General features: G+C 39.5%; 1 protein-coding gene across 4 annotated transcripts in view; it reads right to left on the bottom strand.

The window, feature by feature from the left end:
* Gdap2 (ganglioside induced differentiation associated protein 2) overlaps positions 1-14,941 on the bottom strand; it is a 101,502-nt gene that overhangs the window by 76,026 nt on the left and 10,535 nt on the right. The window lies entirely within an intron of this gene.

Here is a 14,941-nt window from a genome sequence, read left to right as displayed (position 1 = left end):
TTTTCAATTATTGATGGATGTTGCACTTCCCTCCTATAAATCTGCAGCAAGGGAGATTCCTTTGAACAACTTAAACTTATGGTAGCTAACAAGAATTCTGTGACTCTGAGCCTAAACCCTTTGGATAATATATAACTATCTTGTCTTGGGAAACAGCAGCCTGTACTTAATCTTATTTGGCAGAACCTTACACTCCCAGATGTGAATCTCTCCCCTCTCCAAGCACAGGAAAAGATAAGTAACTCCAGCACAATCTATGTTCAGGGCCTTTAACTCTTCTGGCATTAGCTAGCAGAAGTCTGCATGTGCCCTCTCTTTAAAGTGGATTTTGCCTAATTACTGTCAAAAGTTCACAATGAAAAGTATTTGTTGTTTACAAGCACCCATCAACAGTATTTTGTTATACTAGCTCCAACAGATTACAATATCTAGGCAGCAGGACATGGTGATATATGCCTACAATTCCAGCTCCTAGGAGGCTAGACAGAGGACTCAGTCTGAGTACAAGATGGAATGCAGATTAAGGCAAGGTCTCAAAGTAACAAATAAGTAGACTAATAAACAATGTACCCATGAACACAATGCTAATCAGCTTTCAGTTCCTCTCAAATTCTACTAATACTCACAGACCAACAAGAGACAAAGAAAGACTCAAACAAAAGGTAGACACAACAAATGCTCAAGAAATAAACAATGCAGGGAAGGAAGCAGAACCAACCAAAAATCCTGACACCATAAACATTTTTAGAGAGATAAGAGAAGATATAGTACCTCTGAACTGAATCCAGAGTATTATTTAAAACAAACACACATGGGCTAAAGAGATGGCTTAATGGTTAAGGTATTTGTCTGCAAAGCCAAAGGACCCACATTCCCCCGAACCCACGTTAGCCAGGTGCACAAGGGAGCACACCTGTCTGGAGTTCATTTGCAGTGGCTGGTGGGCCTGGCATGCCCATTGTCTCTATCTCCCTTTCTCTAATAAATATATAAAAATAAAATATTTTAAAAAATAAGTAAAACAAGCACACAAACAACTTCAGTACAGGAAGCAGCAGTTACATAATGGCTACAGCCAATGTGACAACTATGGCAGCAGAAAAGTTCAGTGTGACTCAATTCCCCAAAGTCCTGAGAAGAAATGACAGTGGAGTGTTCAGCACTAAATGAGATCTCTCTATTATAATCTCCAAGGCACGGGGGCCATTGCAGAACAGGTGGCAAAAAGAATTTAAGAGCCAAAGGAAAAGAAGAAGTGCTTATAACAGTGTCTTCCAGACACAAAGTGGTCTAAACACTCATCACCTCACAGGGGCAGAAAGTACCTATACAAATACCTGAATAATAGGAAGTGAAAAATATGACATCAGAAAGATAAGACTAGTTGAAAAGAAGGGAGTCAGTGGAGGGGGGAATTAGGAGGAGGAAAAGAGTATGGTGGAAGGCGATTATGATCATGTTATGTTGTACGGTGTGTAGTTTGGATCTGCAGTCACCAGGTTGGAGAAGGTATCAATGGGCGGATCTCAAGGTGTGATGGTGGGTTTGAAATTCCAATAAAGATATTTAAAGTGCCTACTTCCACCTGGAGCTCCTGAAGTATGCTGTGTGGTTTTGCTTTTAGCTTTTGGTTTTTTGTTTTTTTTTTTTGTCTCTGCTTGTTCCTTTAAAAAGTGGGCCAGAGCCGGGCGTGGTGGCACACGCCTTTAATCCCAGCACTCGGGAGGCAGAGGTAGGAGGATCGCCAAGAGTTCGAGGCCACCCTGAGATTACATAGTAAATTTCAGGTCAGCCTGAGCCAGAGTGAGACCCTACCTCGAAAAACCAAAAAAAAAAAAAAAAAAAAAGTGGGCCATTTGCATGCAGTTCAATGTTGGAGAAAGAAATCATCAGTGAAGATACTCAAAAGTGGACACTTCAAGCCTTGTATTTGGCCAGCTAGACCAAATCAGTCAATGGGTGCAATAGTGGCACGTCTGTCATGGTGGAAACCAACTGCCCTCTAATTGGACTGGAGGCCCGCTCTATGGGAGGGAATATACCCCTGATACTGGAAACCTAAAACAGGGGTAGTCATGAGCCTTAGAAAGTATCCTGCTGTCTGGTTAAATGTATGTAACTATGCTTACTGAACTGTCCAGTAAGCACTTCTCTTAATGTTCATATGATTATATTAATGCTACTCTCACTTTTGGTAGAGAACCTTCTCTTTTCAGATGGCAGTGACCTCAGGATGACTTAGAAGGCATCATGGCACTGAGAAGAAGTGACAGAGGAGTGCTTAGCACTGCAACATCTCTATCACACCTTCCAAGGCTCAGGGTCTATTGCGGAAGAGGTGGTGGAAAGAACATAAGAGCCAAAGGAAGGGTAGGACTCCTTACAACATGCTCCTCTAGATACAAAATGACCTGGATATACATGACTTTGCCATGCCTGACACTACCTACATGAGACCATTGTAATAGGAGGTAAAAGATCATGACATCAAAATAAGAGAGACTGACTGAGTGGGGGAGGGGATATGACGGAGAATGTAGTTTCAAAGGGGAAAGTGGGGGGAGGGAGGGCATTACCATGGAATATTGTTTATCATCATGGAAGTTGTTAATAAAAAAATAAGTGGGCCAGCTTCTTCTGCCATTATGGAACTTCCCCTGGATCTGTAAGTTTCAGTAAATTTCCCCTCCTCCATAACTGTACCTGCTCTAGAAGTTCATTTCTGTGAACCTGAAGCTGTCTACTACAGAAATTGATACAAGGAGTGGGTTAAGATGAGTCTGACCATGTGGATTTGGGTCTTTTGGAGCTTTTGTTTTGTAGCAACAGGCATGGACTTGGTGCTTGCAACTGACTTCTAGAGTGCTAAGCCAAGTATTACAGACTATTCTGATGAGTTAGAAAACACTAAGTGCAGACAGTATTGAACTTTGAAACTGCGTATGAGCTTAGCTTTCTAAGGGGAAGGAAAGACTGAAGAGGACTATTTTGGAACTGGCTTACTGGTATAAAGGCTGGCTACATTCTGCTGCCCAGGCTCAGAGAGTTTAATCAAGGTTAAATCTGTAATGGATTGATGTGCTTGGCTGGACTGCCAGATTTAACATTTTAAGTTGGAAAACCTCAAGCAAATTAAAATTACAGGCACTGAGACTGGTTTTATGTTATTGAAGCTGCTGTTGTCAAACATATTAGCAATCTGAAGGAAGATAGCCCAACTGCTTTACATTAAAACAATGGGGAGGATGCCTGAGAAAAAAACTGATAGAAATACATATTCTTGGAAAGAGATGATTGGAGAAGAACCTGCTTTTCAAGGTCATGAATTATCTGGTCCCTGAATAAAGAATATGACTGTGTCTTGTACACTTAATAGTGGTTTTAGAAGCATGAAAAATGCATGGAATAAGTCAAGAAGTGCATACACAGTTCTAGACACCATTGCTGAGATGCAGCATGAGGCAGCATGTGATGATCCTGATCGGTTGACATAGCCTTTAGAAGATGAACTGTGGTTTGCAAGGAGATCTGAAGAGGTTTTAGATATGCCAGGAAGATGCAAGGGCTACCATAGAGGCTATTGGCTAGGGATTGAAGTTTTCCCTGGCTACTCTGCCCAGCTGAAGAGACAAAATTGGAAAATCTAGTGTCTCTGGGTATATTGGACTTGAACCGCAGAAGTATGATGTTTGTTTGATGATTGTTAAGTTTGCACTGTTCTAGTCTTTCCTTGTTATGCCTTAGACCAGTTGAAAATGTTTACTCTGTGCCTTTGTATGTTGAAATTATTTAACTTGTTGGTTGTGGTGGCACATGCTGGTAGGAAATTGCTGAAGAGGCACAGACAGGAGGATCAGAAAGTATTTAACTTATTTAAATTTATAGACTCACAACTAAGAGGCAATCTTAAATCTCCAAAGAGACTTAGGACTTTGGAACTATCTTGAGTTGGTAAAGACTGTTAAGGACCTTTGAAAGTGGAGTAGATACAAGTTGAAATGTGTGATGGTTTTGAATCTATTAGGGGCCAAGGGTGGAATGTGGTAATTTGAATAGATTGCCCAAATATATTCAGTATTTTATTAGCTTGGATCTGCAGCCACCTTGCTAAAGGAGATGTTACTGGGCAGATCTTATGGTGTGATGGTGGATTTGAAATTCCAATCTAAAGATATGCAAAGTGTCTAGTTCCACTTGGAGCTCCTGAGGTGAGCTGTGTGGTTTTACTTCTCACTTTTGGCTTTTTCTCTCTGCCTGGTTCTTTTAAAAGGGGGCCATGGGCTGGAGAAATGGCTTAGCGGTTAAGTGCTTGCCTGTGAAGCCTAAGGACCCCAGTTCAAGGCTCGGTTCCCCAGGTCCCACGTTAGCCAGATGCACAAGGGGGCGCACGCGTCTGGAGTGCGTTTGCAGAGGCTGGAAGCCCTGGCACGCCCATTCTCTCTTTCTCCCTCTATCTGTCTTTCTCTCTGTGTCTGTCGCTCTCAAATAAATAAATAAAAATAAAAAATAAAAAAAATAAAAAAGGGGGGGGCAGCTTCTTCTGCCATTATGGATTTTCCCTTGGATCTGTAAGCTTTAATAAATATCCCTGCCTCCATAAGTGTGCCTGGTCTGGAAGTTCATCTCCGAGAACCTGAAACTGTCTACTATACATGGTATACTGCTTAAATTTATGGATTAACCCTTCTAATATGGTAGAATATGAAACACACAACATACAAAATTGCCTGTGGAATGCTTTAGCCCAAACTTGATTTTACCAGATACAACTTCCAGTTTCTAGGAAAGATAGACTACATAATATCTCCAGTAAGTCACACAAAAATATTAAAGATATTTTGGAAAGCAACTGACTTAGTTCACTAAAGCAGTCAGTAGTTATAAAGAGAACTGTGCTGTACCAAAACACAATTTGTGGGTGTAACAATGAGGTGTAATGTGGTCTCTTGGGTATAATGAGCTTGTATGAAACAGCTATAAAGGATATCTCTGGGCAGCTTGAAACTTTGACTATGTCTGGAAGTTAAATGTAACTTCTGAAACTAACAGGTATTTCATTTGCTAAAGAAGACCAACTGTGGGACACTATGTACACAACTGTCCTGAGAATAGGAAACTTCTTCTTTAGCTACAAAAGACATAACAATGTGCATATATGCTTATACCACACATAGAAAGATCGGCAAGAATCTCCCCTAAAGTGTTAGCAGTGGTGATCATTTGAGTGCTACAAGTGTTGTAGTTTTCATTATTTTTAAATTGTTATTTATACAAATGCCTACAATTCATACATATTGCTTCTACAATGAGAACATTATTAGTTAAAATAAACAACATACATGTATTATCGTGAATTTAAAGATGGTCAGTGTGGTGGTTTGGTTCAGGATTAACTCATTTGTGTTCCAAATGCTAGGTCTCCAGCTAGAAGTGATTTGGAACCCAGAGTCTCCTTGAGATGATGTATTGCTGGGAGTTGGCTTATGAGTCTTATAGGCAGTTTTCCCTTGCCAGTGTTGGCCAGGTGATATCCACCCTCTGCTCATGCCATCACTTTCCTCTGCCATCAAGGAGCTTTCCCTTGAGTTGGTAAACTAAAATAAATCCTTTCCTCTCATAAACTGCTTTTGGTCAGGTGCTTTCTGCCAGTAACATGAAGCTGATTGCAACATTAAAACTGGTACCAGAAGTGGGTTTGTTGCTGCTAGAAACCTGTGTGGCTTTGGCCTTTTGGGACTGATTTGGGGGAGGAATGTGGAAAATTTGAAAATTCAGCCTAAAAGATACCTTGCAGAGATGCAAGTACAGCTTGATGGATTCTGGTCAAAGACACTGTGAAGTTTGGTTTATGGGGGTGAGAACGAACTTGGTAGGGAGTAGGCTTAGTAGGAAGTAGTTTATGTGAGAGGCTTGCTGTGTTTTGCCTGCCTGCATTCTGAGAACTTGTGCATGGGTGCTGTATGTAGAAATGGACTGGTGGGAGTAAAGGGATATGCCACAGAAAGATGACATCTTTAGGCCAAAACTGCTGCCAGTCCACTTGTAACTGTTTCACAGATTACAACCACTGAAGTTGGACTAGCTGACTTGCATTGGGACAACAGGAAGAATATACCCTTTTGAAGGACCCTGAATGCTGAAGGAGTGTTCTTTTCTTCAAAGTCTGCTTTATTCCCCCCTGGATTCACAAGTTGGTAGTCTACCTGGTACTATGGAGTATAACAAATGCAGGAAAGAGAGGGTCATAGGATTTGCAACACGGTTTTCTCTTTGGAAATGGCAATAGACAGTGTGTAACAGGTTTGGTGGATTACCTGCATGGAGCCCTGATGGGCCCATGAGGATGAACCATGGGTGGTAATGGAGACTCAATGGAGATGACAGGACTATGGGACAGCTGCCAAGGGGTACTGGAGGGTCAGAATTGGAACACCAGAGACTCATCACTGGTTAGAATTCTTGGACTTGGAGACCTGTCACTGGTTACAGTTGTCAGACTTGGAGCTACATAGCTTAATGTTTGCCCTGTTTGTTTGAAATTTTGTATTTGTTGAATATTTCTTTGCTATGCACAATACCATCATTTTTTCCAGTTTAAGTATTTATTGTGTGCCATTATGCTTTTTTTTTTCATATACCAGCTCACTTAAGACTATGGGAATCTGTACATTATTGGGATTGACAAAAACTATGGGAATTTTTAAGTTGGACTTTAAATATTTAAAGCATGGATGGTTATCAGTTTATGTGGGCCAAGGGCAGAATGTGGTGGTCTTCAGCTGGTGGAAATTTGGGAATTGGAGCCTCCTGGAAATGATGCATTGTTGGGGTGGGCTTATGGGTGTTATAGCCACCTTCCCCTTGCCAGTGCTGCTGTTGTCCACCTAACGTTGGCTGGGAAGTAATGTCCACCCTCTGCCCATGCCACTGTTTGTGCCTACCATCATGGAGCTCCACCTTAAGTCTGTAAAAAAATAAGCTGTTTCCACCCCCATAACCTGTTTTTGGTCAGTTGCTTTTCTACCATCAACACAAAGCTGACTGCAACAGGCAGCTAGCAAACATACATTCAGACAATTATTTGTTGTGGACAACTCTTGTAGCAGAGTTTAGAAAGAGGACAGGAAACCATAACCTCTCCTGGCACTGATAACATACTCTAAATCAACCAGTCTGGTATTGCTAGCTTTTTAGTATAAATAATGCAAAACCTGAATCTACACAATTAAAACCCTCCAAAATTTCATTTAGTTCAGCTAAAGAATGTTGTCATTTTGGTACTGGCATTATTTGCCTGCATGAAGTTTATTGTGTAAACCACAGCCATCATATTAACAACTTATAGAAAGAATGACTCTGCAGGCTGAGCATACATCCCATGTGGAGAATGACCAGGAAATAAGAGTATTGAAGAAGATATTTATATACTGCCTTCCAACATTCTATTATTTACAAATTTTTAAGTCATAATTTTAACGATATTAAATTGTTAAAGCCGAGCATGGTGTCGCACGCCTTTAATCCCAGCACTCTGAGGGCAGAGGTAGGAGGACTGACATGAGTTCGAGGCCACCCTGAGATTCCATAGTGAATGCCAGGTCATCCGGGGCTAGAGCGAGACCCTACCTCGCAAAAAACAGAAACAACAACAATAACAAAAATTTGTTAATAATAATGTATAAAGAATTCAAGTCTTCAGTGTATCACTAATAACTTCTCTTCAGGATAGTAGAGACTCATTAATCACAACTGAGAACTAACAGCCAATCCTTGTAACAGTAGCACTTGACATCCATTATAGCATAAGACCTGTATAAATACTAATTTTCTCAACCTAAAATATTTGTTAAATTCTTGCTTTGTCAGGAACTACATGTACCATACTCATTTTAGAAATTAGAAAACAGAATCTGTAGTGAAGTAACTGGTCTTAAGTCACATAGTAAAGGGCACAGTAATGATATGAACCCAGCTTTAGGATTAAAGACTCCCAAAGAAGTTCTGCTAAATACAGAGATTTTGTTAATTTTGTTTGATAGGTCAATATTAAATTTTATATGATTTTTAAATTTTTCATTTATTTGAGAGAGAGAGAAAGATAAAGAGGCAGATAGGAAAAAAAAAAAGAAAGAAAATGAGTGCACCAGGACCTCTAGCCACTGTAAACAAACTCCAGACACATGAACCACCTTGTGCATCTGGCTTCCATGGGTACTAGGGAATCAAACCTGGGTCCTTAGGCTTTGCAGGCAAGTGCCTTAACCACTAAGCCATCTCTCCAGCCCATTATTAAATTTTATATTGTAAACATTTACATTTTCTTTTTGAAAAAAAATATTGTTATTTTCAAACTAAGTGTGAGAGAGGGAGAGAATGGGTACTTCAGGGTCCCTTGCCACTGCAAATGAACTCCAGATCCATCTGCATTTACATGGGTACTGGGAAACTGAACCTGGGCTGTCAGGCTTTGCAAGCAAGTGCCTTCAAATGCTAAGCCACCTCTCCAGCCCTCCATTTTCTTTTCTTTTCTACTTTTTTTTTGGCTTTCGAGGTAGGGTTTCACTCTGGTCCCAGCTGACCTGGAATTAACTCTGTAGTCTCAGGGTGGCCTTGAACTCACGGCGATTCTCCTACCTCTGCCTCCTGAGTGCTGGGATTAAAGGCGTGCGCCACCACACCCGGCCCTCCATTTTCTTTATTATACCTAAGGTGTATGGTATGCACACATGCCATGAGAGTATCTTTGCAGACCAGCTTCTCTGTAATTTTACCAGAAAACTCAGTATTTACTTTAAATCCTTTCTAATTTTCACATGTTCTTCAAGGTATATATTTTTATAGTTTAACCCAGGGCTTTTCTTCTCCTCTGCCTATACACACACATGAAACAGTGAGAGCCAGAAGAGAGAATAGGCATGCCAGGACCTCTAGACATTACCAAAGAACTCCAGGCACATGCGCCACCTTGCATATCTGGCTTGACATGGGTACTGGGGAATAGAACCTTAGTTCTTTGGCTCTGCAGGCAAGTGCCTTAACTGCTAAACCCATCTATCCAGCTCAAAGTTCCGTTTCTTAATCAAATATTTGTTAGATAATTCATTATGTACATCACTATATATCTACAAATAATCTTTACATTCATATATTAATGTTTATATATATGTAATTACAAATGTGATTTATCAGATAATAAGAACCAGGTAATTCTTCATTTTCTTTCATTTTTTCATGGAGTCAGCATAAAACTTTCTATTCACGTTCTAATATATGCATTAAATTAAAAACTATCTGTCAAAGGGTGAAAATAAAGGAGAGTAAGATTTTATACAGGTTGGATTTGTTGCTTACTTTTTGTTTTTTTCTTTACTTCTTTGAGAGAGGAAGAGACAGAGAGAGAGAATGGGCATGCCAGAGCCTCCAGCCACTGGAAACAATCTCCAGATGCATGCATCACCATGTGCATAAGGCTTATGTGGGTTTTAGGGAACTGAACCTGGGTCCTTAGGTTTAGCAGGCAAGCACCTTAACAGCTAAGGTATCTCTCCAGCCTTGTTGCTTACATTTTAAGAAACACTGCTGTATTTCATAAATTCCTTTCATTTAAAAAAAAAAAAATCAAAGCTGGGCGTGGTGACGCATGCCTTTAAACCCCAGCACTCGGGAGGCAGAGGTAGGAGGATTACCGTGAGTTTGAGGCAACCCTGAGACTCCATAGTGAATTTCAGGTCAGCCTGAGCTAGAGTGAGACCCTACCTCGATAAACCAAAAAAAAATAAATAAATAAAATAATAATCATAATCATAATCAAAAAACAACAAAAGGATGCTATGTTCCCCATTTTAAGAAGTAATGCAGATATCTGAGTAAGATGGCAGCATAGGAGCCACGCCAAACCAGCTTAGAGAAGGATTTAAGCAAAAACCCTGCAAAATACACTCTTCTTCTGAAAAGTAAAGGAGTATAGGTTACTTTAGACACAACAGAGAAAGCAGAGACCAAACTCCACCAGAAAGTAGGAAAATGGCCAGATCCCCTGAGGGGCTTACAGCCGCCATCTGTGCACTGGCCCAGCACTGCTCTACCAGCTGTGCCAGGCAGCAGCAGCAGAGACCAAGCAACAGATTTTTCAACTTTTCCATAAAATAGGAAAGGAAGAAATTCTACCAAACTCCTTCTATGAAGCCAGCATCATGTTCATACCAAAATCAGGCAAAGACAGAACAAGAAAAGAAAATTACAGACCAATCTCACTCATGAACATAGATGCAAAAATTCTCAACAAAATATTGGCAAACAGAATACAATATATCAAAGAGATTATTCACCCCAACAAAGATGGCTTTACCCCAGGGAAGCAGATACGCACATGAATAAATGTAATTCATCACATAAATGGTCTGAAGGACAAAAAAACACATGATCCATTCAACAGATGCAGAAAGGGCATTCGACAAACTCCAACATCCTTTCACAGTAGAAGTATTACAGAAACTGGGAATACAAGGAACATATCTCAACATAATAAAAGCTATTTATGACAAACCTATAGCCAACATAATACTAAATAGTGAAAACCTCAAAGCTTTTCAACTAAATTCAGGAACAAATCAAGGGTGTCCACTGTCCCCACTTTTATTTAATATAGTACTGGAAGTCTTAGCTATAGCAATAGGCAAGAGACACTCATAAAAGGGATACAAACTGGAAAGGAAGAGATCAAATTATCACTATTTGTACATGATATGATTCTATACATAAAAGTAAAGGATCTCTACAATAAGAATTTAAAACACTCAAGTGGGAAATTGCAGAAGACACAAGGAAACGGAAAGATATCCCATATTCTTTGGAACATTGGAAAAATCAATATCATGAAAATGTCAACCTTACCAAAAGCAATCTACACATTTAATGCAATCCCCATTAATATTCCAATGGTATTCTTCACAGGAATAGAAAAAAAAAAAAAATCCATTTGGAAGCACAAAAAACCTCAAATAGCTTTCACCATATCCAATTTTAAGCTATATTACAAAGCCATAGTAACAAAAACAGCATGGTATTAGCACAAAGACAGACATGTACAACAATGGAACATAATAGAGGACCCAGATGTTAATCCAGGCAGCTACAGCCATCTTATTTTTGACAAAAATACAATAATATTCATTGGAGAAAAGATAGCATCTCCAACAAGTGTGCTAGAAAAACTGGGTATCTCTATGTAGAAAGATGAAAATAGATCCTTGTCTTTCTCCATGCACAAGAATCAAATCCAACTTGATCAGGAACCTTAATATCAGAACTGAAACTCTGGAACTGCTAGAAAAAAGGCAGGGGAAACCTCTCAACATATTGGCATAGGTAATGACTTTCTGAATATAACCCCAATTCCTCAAAAAATAAAACCACTAATCAACTACTGGGATCTCATGAAATTACAAAGCTTTTGCATAGCAAAGGATATTGTGACTAGAGTAAAGAGACAACCTACAGAATGGGAGAAAATTTTTGCCAGCTACACATCTGACAGAGGGATAATATGCAGAATATACAAAGAACTCAAAAGACAGAACAATAAGAAATCAAACAACCCAATCAAATGAGCTATGGAACTAAATAGACAGTTTTCATCAAAAGAAATATAAATTGCATATAAACAACTAAAACAGTGTTCTATATCCTAATATAACCTATGTACTTGCCTGTGAAGCCTAAGGACAACAGTTTGAGGCTTGATTCCCCAGGGCCCACGTTAGCCAGATGCACAGGGGGTGTACACATCTGGTGTTCTGTGCAGAGGCTGGAGGCTCTGGTGCATCCATTCTCTCTATCTGCCTTTCTCTCTGTGTCTGTTGCCCTCAAATAAAGAAATTAAAAAAAAAAAAAAAAAACCACCTCCTTGAGATTCCAACTCTCTCCCGTCAGGATGGCTACCATCGAGAAAACAAATGACAATAAATGTTGGCGAGGATGTGGTAAAAAGGGAACCCTTCTGTACTGTTGATGAAACATAATCTGGTACAACTATTGTGGAAATCAGTGTGGAGGTTCTTGAGTCAACTAAAAATAGATTTGCCATATGATCCAGCTATAGCACTCCTAGGCATATATCCTAATGACTCTTCTCACTGCTTTAGAGAAACACGTACAACCATGTTTATGCTGCTCTATTCACAATAGCTAGGAAATGGAATCAGCTTAGATGTCCATCCACAGATGAATGGATAATAAAGATGTGGGACATCTACACAATGGAGTAAATTCAGTGGTAAAGGAAAATGAGATTATGAAAGTTGCAGTGAAATGGATGGATCTGGAAAAGATTATACTAAATGAGGTAACCCAGATCCAGAAAGCCAAATGTCACATATTCTCTCTCATATGTGGATAATAGTTACATATGTATAGACTTGTGTGTAATCTGTAACCGATAATAAGTAGCAGAGGCCCATAAGCTAGAAAAAGGCTGGAAGGGAGTGAGGAGAGGGAAAGTCTTAAGGGGATGGTACCATATATATTTAAGTAGAAGAGCAGATTACAAGGAGGGGAAAGGCCTAACCGAGGTCAGGGGAAAAGATTGTATAAAAGAAAAGTGGGGAGGGGAGGGTCAATCAAAATTCATGATATTCAAATAAGACATATGAAAACCTACTTTCTTGAATAATGGCACATCCAGAAGCCACAGATTGTTACTAGAAAATTTTCAGTGCCAGGGATGGGGTATCTTCCAGTGAGTTTTTGGCCAGAGAGGTCCCTGTTGCCTCCAAAACATTATAGACTATTGCCAAGGCCTTTGGTTTCCTGTGAGGAGAAGATAAGTCCCTATTGCTAAAGACTTCACATGCCTGAGCAACAAAGTCACTGAAAATTCAAGCTGGTGCTAAGCAGAAAACCTTCTCCCTGTAGCCCCACAAACTGAAAGCTGGAAAAAAGCTGCACTGTATGCAGTCTTATGGGAGACAGAAGTCATCAGTGGTGAAAACAGTGGACACTGGAAACCTCAAGTTTGGCCAGACAGACCAAATGACTGAATGAGTGCAATAGTGGCATGTCTGCTCTGGGGGAAACCAACTGCTCTCTAATTGGACTGAAGGTCCAATATATGGGAGGGAATATGTGCCTGGTACTGAAAACGGGACCAAAAGCCGATGGCAGGAGAGGTCATGAGCCTTAGGGGTATAAAGCCTGCTCTTGTCTGGATAAATGCATATACTACTCTCACCAAACTGTCCTGAAAGCAATACACTTAATGTTCATACTCATATATTAATGCTAATCTCACTTCTTGTTAGAGAAGCTTCTCTTTTCAGATGGTGATGACCACTGGGATAAGCCAAAAGGCAACATAGTGCTGAGAAGAAGAGTCTGAGGAGTGTCCAGTACTGAAATATCTAACACCCTCCCAGGATCAGGGTCCACTGAAGAAGAGGTGGCGGAAAAAAACTAAGAGCCAAAGGAAGGGTACCACTCCCTATATACAACTGTCCAGACAGAATTTGCCCTCAATAGCCAAGACCTCGCAGTGCCACACAAGATCCTCATAATGAGAGAAAGATCATGACATCAAATTAAAAGAGAGACTAATGAAAAGAGGAAGGAGATATGAAGGAGAGCAGAGTTATGTATGGGAAAGTGGAGAAGGGTGAGGAAATAGCATGGCTTGGTCAAAAGTTGTCAATTCAAATAAATACACACACACACACACATACATATATATATACATATATAAAAGTAACGCAGTATATTCCTACATAGCTGTCCAATGTATTATATTTGTATAGTGAATTGTGTACAATTTTTGAATAAGTACATTATCACTTAACCATATGTTACTGAAGAGTGATGATACATTTCTTCAAACATTTAACTGTCTTTTTTTTCCCCTTTGTCATTTGTGAGTTTTATTTGTACAGTTCCTCATGAAGTTGCATCTGAGATATGTGTATATGAAAAGATTATACAAGGGTAAAATTAAGCAATATATTAACTGTGGTTCTTCAGGAGAAAGCTTACAGTGTTTCAGGTTGTGATTTATTTTCAAAACAGAATTGACTGTGAACATCACTTTGTTCATCTGCATTGATGTTTGTATTTCTAGTGTGAGCAGTTTATGCAAAGGGAGATATATTCAGAGAAATTTTAAATACATTTATGCAAGTTAATATTACTTTGCTGATGCTGTTTGCTTATTTGATGTTAAATAATGCTATTGTAAATAAATAATTCTGTTGTTATTGCATCATCTAACAAAAATAAATAAGTAAATAAAAGTAACGCAAAGGCAAGTGAGATGATGAACCAACAGGACTATTTCTCCCTCAATTTCTAAAAAAAATTTCCAGAATCATGGATGAGTACAAATTAAAAGAAACAAATACATATGAATGGAGAGCTTTTGCAATGCACTCTGGTTCCCAGTATGCCAATTTTCATTTTAGGAGACGGCATCTAGCAGGAATACAGAAATTCTCTGCCAATGTCAAATTATGATGGAAATTTCCAGTTCAAAAGAAGCTGTTTTATAGGGCTTCTCATTGCAGGAGAATACAATCTATTTGGCTCAGATGTCTGTCATTCTAAAATCTAGCAACATGACAGAAGTTTCTTGGGTAGCAGAATCTTAGGACCAAACTTTTTTTTTCTAGCTCAGGCTCACCTGGAATTCACAATGTAGTCTCAGGGTGGCCTTGAATTCACAGTGATCCTCCTACCTGTGCCTCCTGACTGCTGGGATTAAAGGTGGACTGCTGGGATTAAAGGCGTGCACCAGCATGCCTGGCAGGGCCAAACTTTTAACACAGTGTGTGGATTGTAAACACTTTGTTTAGTATCAACGAAAGAAAAGCAGCACAATCTACCTAATTTTCCCACTTCAACACAAAGCCCATTTCTTCAGGGTAGAAGACATGAGTGTGTTTCCTAAACAGTAACAAAT

Source organism: Jaculus jaculus, chromosome 19, assembly GCF_020740685.1.
Source record: "Jaculus jaculus isolate mJacJac1 chromosome 19, mJacJac1.mat.Y.cur, whole genome shotgun sequence".
Taxonomy (NCBI): Eukaryota; Metazoa; Chordata; class Mammalia; order Rodentia; family Dipodidae; genus Jaculus; species Jaculus jaculus.
Note: the sequence above shows the minus strand (reverse complement) of the source record. Positions and strands in the feature narration are given on the sequence as shown.